The sequence below is a fragment of the Nothoprocta perdicaria genome, unplaced genomic scaffold, assembly GCF_003342845.1.
Source record: "Nothoprocta perdicaria isolate Ctin4 unplaced genomic scaffold, notPer1 scaffold_111, whole genome shotgun sequence".
In the NCBI taxonomy this organism is placed as follows: domain Eukaryota; kingdom Metazoa; phylum Chordata; class Aves; order Tinamiformes; family Tinamidae; genus Nothoprocta; species Nothoprocta perdicaria.
In genome coordinates, this window is record NW_020454217.1 from 405,931 (window position 1) to 412,345 (window position 6,415).

A 6,415-nucleotide genomic window follows, 5' to 3' on the forward strand; every position below is an offset into this window, starting at 1 on the left:
CACTTGGCTGGCCCCTAGTCACTAGCCATGCAAGAGAGCTTCCCCATTTCCACTTGTTCATAATTTCAAAGCATCATTATGGGGCAGAGATTACTGATCACAGTAAACAAGCCACTATCTCATAAAAGTATTCTGGATATGATCTTTATTGTAGGGAAATCTTATTGGGGAGGAAGATCTCCTTTAGAGAATAGTACATAGTCCTTTTTCAGAAGAAGAGGCTCCAGGAGCCTTCCGGTAATTTTAATTTGCCTGCAATTTGAGCCGTGTTGATACAGATCTTTTAATTAGTATCCTCTGTTGACCTGGAAAAAGCATTGTGAGGAGGCTCAAATCAATCAGTTCCCTCACTTTGGCTGAGTGCTCACCTGTTCAAAGGTTGGGTTTTGGTTGACTTATTTTTTTGAAAAACTGGCAAGCAAGCAAAAAGATTTTTTTTTGCACCATTTTGTACCAACAAACCCTTTCAAATAGCCATTCAAGTGGCCACTGGGGAAACAGCTCCTACTCGTTGATCCCAAAGCCCAGAACTCATTTCTAGAGAAAATAATTAAAAGAATTAAAATTAATTGAAGAATAATTTAAAAATACATGACTGGCTGATTGGACTGGAATGAATTTTACCATTGGATGGCATCTATGAAGAGTCACTTTCCCAGACAAGTAAACAAAAACCATAATTTTTCTATCATTTAAAAATGCTGTTAGTCCTGCTCTTGAGACAAGGCCTTCAGAAAAATGGCTCTCAATTCAATGGCTTATATGCAGTAGAAAATGCTGTACAGTGATGCTGATCCTCACACTGTGGTCTAGGCAGCCGGCCTACAACCTTGCAGCTTCCCAGGCACGGAGGTTTAATGTCCTCTGCAGGAAAACTTTGAGAACAGGAGTATCCGGGGCAGAGATGAGTGCCGGATCCGTCCTGCAGGATTCTGCCAGAGGACATGCAGAGTGCTGGAAAGATTCCAGGGAAAATGCACCCCTCAATATGCAAGAGTCCAGGCCTGGGAGGAAAAGCAGAAGGGCCCCGAGTGCAGGGAGGCAGCTCTGCCTGGGGCAGGGCACGTGCCAGCACATGGGTGGGTGCACAGGGCTCTTCTGAAGAGCAAGAGCCTCAGCAAATGCAACAAACTCCTAGCACCAGGGCAGAATTAGGCACGGCCAGGGTTTTGGAATGGGAAGATGCCTGAGCAGAGACAGAAGTTTCACATTATAGTGTGATTTTCTGGTGAAAGTCTCCGTTTTGATGACAATTTTTAATGAACTTCCAGGAAAACCCACACAAGTTTTTTGTTTTGAATCACCATTTCTAAACGAAGTAACGATAAAAGGTTCAAATATGGCATAAAGGAGAAAGAGCTGCTTCTGGTTCTCATCTTGGGTGAATAACTAACTCAGTCTCCAAGATCCCCAGTCTTCTTTTTTGCAACGTGCAAGTTCACTCCGTTCAGCCACCGCTGCAGGACAGCGCCCGCGAGATCACGGGCATCATGGATTGAGAAGTGCCTTGTTTCCAGAAGAGCTCACAAACAAGCATTAGAAAACACACCGATCAGTTTGTTTCCTTCAGTTTTAAAAATATAACAAACATTTTACAAGCAGGTAAAGGCAAGTATGTTAAGGGAGGCTATTGGTCTGGAACCATCAGGGCCCCAACGTACAGACTGCACAAGCTGAAGGTGCTCTTTGGAAGTGTATTTTCCTTAGTAATAGTCTGATGAACATTGGGTACTGATCAGAATAAATACATCTGGCAGCAGGTCTTGACACTACTATAGCCATAGATGTAAGGGAAAGACATGGGAAAGGAGAGAGAAAACTCAGGGAATCAGCTCCTACCTGCTGCTCATCAGTTCATGCATATGGTGAACTGTCTGGTTCCTCTAAGCCTGACTTCTCACACAGATTAAGAACAACTAGATTTTGGGGTGTAATTAGTTACTAGTTACTAGTATTAGTTTGGGGTTACTAGTTCGGGAATATTTGAGGAGCCCAAGAAAAGCCCACCTACATCTCTGGGCACTTGGGCACCTTGGGAAATCTGATCCTGTTCCCTAGGGCTCAAGAATGATCAACAACCAGGGGACACAATCAAGCAAATGAAACAGAAGCACCAGCAGCAGGGCCACTGCATCTCCATCTCCCCAGTTCCAGGACAGCAACCGGAGGCAGCACCAAGGCAGCCCGTGGCACCTGCAAACTGTGCACACGGGAGCCCGTGTCCGAGTGTGGCACSCAACACTTGCTGCTGGGGGACAACACGATACACAGGTCACAGCAAAGCGAGACCTCAGGTTTCCTAGTGTGACCACAAGCTAGGGAGACCTAGTATGACCACAGTGTTTCCAGAGCAGGGTGCTGCAGATGCTCGGCAGCCCCCTGGCCCTGAGCCAGCACTTCACTCAAGTACATGGTGCTTTTCATGCGCAGCGACAGCCTGCTGGGATTCACGGGGACCACCCATAGCCTCTCACACAGCCCCGGTGTCAGACACAGCTCCCAGACACCTAGGCAGCGGGAGCACTGAGAGGAAATAGCCCAGAACAAGTCTGCATTTTACCACAGCTTGTTTGCCCCTCTGCAGAGCGTGCTGCAATATTCACACCGCGAGGCACAGGGAGGGGAGGCATGGAAACAGAAAGGAAAAACCAGGTAAGGGTGATGAGCTGAGCCAAGGGCCCGGCGGGGCCGTGCTGCATTGCCACGCACGCCATCTCCAGCGGCTCCAAAGCAGGGGCTATAAATGTCAGGGAGCTGCCTGCCAAATGGAGCATCATCTACCAGCAAAGCCTGCCAAGGAGATGGCTCTGATAGGGAGAGGTGGTTAGGTGAGAGGCTGCGCCCTGAATCACAGGGATCCAGCCGGGGCTTTATGAACATCCTCGGGCAGCTGTGGCTGAGCCCCGCCTGGCAGGAGGTGCAGGGGGCCGGGCATGCAGCCGGGGGCAGCCGGAGCAGCAGCACTTTGTTTTTTTCTTCTCCTCTCTAAGCAGCTTCCCTTAGTGGATCTAAGTCCAATAAAGTTGCTGCAGCAGCCAAGCTGCTCTCCAGTCTAGGGGGAACACATGTACAAACACTCTTGAACATCTGCCTCCCAAACTGTCTTCCATGGCTTGGATGCCATTGATGAAAGCGACACCCGAGATGTGAAGTCAGTCCTAACACCAGTGCACGTGAGCTGCAGTCCTAACACCAGTGCACCTGAGCTGTGCTTCCCCTCCTTCTGCCCAGCCGTGCTCTCACGTATACCTTGTGCAGTCCCGAACCAGAGGCAAGAAGGTCCTTTGCTCCACTTCACTTTGCCTTGCAGCACCTCGGCAATTCCTGGCACGAGTGCAGGTACAGAAACCCACTTTTAAAATCCATCCCTTCTCTCAATCCCACGCTGGAAGAGAAGGCAGGCAGAGCACATCTGTATATCTCAGCTCCTCTGTCCTTCCTTAAGTCTCTAAGCACAGTCAGACTCCCAAGCTGACCTGCCCTACCTCTGTGCCTCATCTAGGCTTTCTCCTTCCAGAAACCGTAAGATACAGTTCCAGTCCCTTCTCCTCATGAATCCATCAGACTTCCTTGGATGTAAGAGCCATTCTCTCCTGTGGAGGACATCACCAGGAATTATTGCTGTCCACAGGATCCTTAGGTTAAGATCAGAAGGAAATGATATCGTGAGACACTCTGATGTCCAGCATCTCACAGGCCAGAGAGCATCATTCCCTGTGGTGGGGCCAGCCCATCCTTCTGCCGAGGAAAGCTGCATTTGATAGAGACACCTGGTCTTGATTTAGAGATGACAAGTGATAGAGAATCCTCCACAGTCTCCAATAAATCATTTCAGCAGTTAATTCTCTTCACTGTCAAAAAATCTGCACCTTATTTCCAGGCTGATTAGGTCTGGCTTTAGCTTCCAGGCCCAAAGCAGCTTGGACACTCCTCCAAGAGCAGCACTCCCCAGCATCCAGCTTTCTCCCTTGGCAGCTCATGTAAACCAGGATCTAGTCCTCTTTGAAGCTTGGCTTGAAATACATCTGCAAAGTCTTTCAAAAAGCAACTTAATCCCCACCAAGCCACATGTGCTGAGTCACTCAAACCAGGCCAAACATATAAACCAGGTCCAAAGGTCCCTCCAGCCAGGTCTCTTAACAGGGTTCAGGAACAGCTATTTCAGGAATACAAACTCCAGACAGTGTCACTTCACCTGGCACATCTCTCCAGCTTCAGTTCTCAGAGGTTTAAGGGCTCCAAGCTGAAGCTCCTGGGGAATTTATTAGGTCAGGGGCAGGTCACCTCGTTTGTGTTCATCTGGCTTCCAGGCTGCTTGCAGCATGGTCAGAGGGAGTTCATGTTCACTTGCATAACACTTGGTAGACACAAGTACCCTTAGATGAGTATAATGGATAAGCCTACAATGCAGCTTTTCCAGATATCATCTCAGCCACTTCGTTATCTCACCACAAAGCTCAACTGAAATTCTGTGACTTCTCACCAAGAGTCACCAGTCACTTTCCCCTAAACTTTCTCTACACAGAGCATGACCAGGACCATGACTTGGTACCTATCCATTCACACCTGTATTAAATTAAACGCAGAAAAAGCTCTTGGCTGCATCTTGGCCGTCTCCTGGACCCATGGCTTGACATTTCTGGCTCAGTTTACATTGCCACCACACATGCCCTAAATTGACAGTATCTGCTTTACATTTATGGCAGTTTATACTACTCCTCTGGCTGAGCTTTTGCAAAACTTGCAGTCATGTATACAGCCAAATGCCAAAAATCAGAGCAGATTATCATGCATTTCCCTGACAAGTATCACATGCTTCTCTTCTGTGTTTACTATGATGGCATGTAGGCTCACCAGCCCCAGGCAAAGACCCCTTCTGTGTTTAGTGCTGAATAGACACAGCAAAAAAAACCACTGCCTCATACAGCTCCTGACAGCAAACACAAGCAAGACCGCAGAGGACGCAACAGTTTGAGACACTGCCACGTCCTAGGTGGAAGCAGGGCTTCCTCCTACAGATGGGCACACACGCCCCACTCACACTGAAAGGATTACTTGGTAGAATCAAATATACAAATACTACTGCCAAAGCCACCTCCTGAACGTGACAGATCTCGAGATGGACCAAATGCCAGCGAGGGAGCAGGTCGTAACTGCTGCTGACTGACGGCTTCAGCAATGCACGAAGCCAGCCTGGTCATCCCAGAGCACGCTGTGGCCTAGCCTCATTGGAGGCTGTTCTCATCTAGCTGCTTAGGTTTATCTTCTGTGAAAGACAAGACCAAAATGAGCTTCTACATCAGAAGGTTTGCAGGAAACTATAATGCAGAGCTGACTTCTGTTACCACTTCTGTTACGGGCAAATGAGATTCTTGTCCTGGATGGCACCAAACACTGTTCAGACGATTGCTCTTGCATCACTCTGCCATGTCTCTCACTAGTATTAGTAATTTTAATGAATCTTCACTCCTGTTTTCTGTGTGGTTAAGTAACTGTACCTGCTAGTTCACTAGATCACATAGGTTTAATTCCATTTCTTCTAGCTTATACTGTCCCACATATGCTTTAGTTTACTTTTATTACTGTATCCTTTTATCTAACGAGTTATCTAAGCCACCATAAAACACAGAAGAAGCAGAGATGGAAAGCATTAAATTTTACGCAGTTTCTTTTAGGTCATCTACAATTCTTCGTTCATTCATCCCAAACCACCCCTATTTTTCTGAATCCACTTCCTGCAGCTAATGGACAAGATGGGATGTCTCAGCTTAGGGCAGACCAAGATACTGCTCCCAGCTATTCACTCTGGACCGAATACATGAGTTACTCCATCTGCCAGGGTTGCAGACTGAAGCTCTGAGATAGACTACCACAAGTGTCCATGTGCAGCAACACACAGTGCCAGGCAGCCTGGGAAGCACACAGCGGGTCTTCCCATGTTTCACATGAAACTGGATGGGACATGAGGCTTTTTTCTGGGTTGGAAGAAAAGCACCTTACAGACTTTAGAACCACGGGCTAAAATCATGAGCAGGAACTCCTGGCACCAAGGCCACCCCTCACACACCCCAGGTCAACACCTGATTTCACATGGGCAGCCCATGGCCAACACTCAGCCACTGCACCCTGTCGAGGATGTGTGTTCCCTTAGCATGCTCAGCCTGCCACATCTGAAGATTGCAGGAGCAATATATGAGAAACAGATTCTTCCTGTGATGATGCTAATACTCAGCTCCACTTACTTGTGTCCATCTCTTCTCAGCTGCACGAGTGGCACGGGGGCATTGGGCCATGGTACAAACTCCCTCAAATGCTGGTAGGAAACTCTGAGCTTTCTACAAACATTTCTGTGTTCAGAGTTTCATTTGCAGGAATATTTGTGGAGAGCAACTAAGCATGGGGAATAGCATTAACA

General features: G+C 47.8%; 1 long non-coding RNA gene across 1 annotated transcript; it reads right to left on the reverse strand.

Moving 5' to 3' along the window:
• Positions 1-1,361: 1,361 nt before the first annotated feature.
• Positions 1,362-3,547, reverse strand: LOC112957863. Its single transcript, XR_003251291.1, has 3 exons — positions 3,486-3,547; positions 3,250-3,385; positions 1,362-1,522 (listed from the first exon to the last, which is right to left on the reverse strand). It is a non-coding gene; the product is annotated as an uncharacterized LOC112957863 (long non-coding RNA).
• Positions 3,548-6,415: the final 2,868 nt, after the last annotated feature.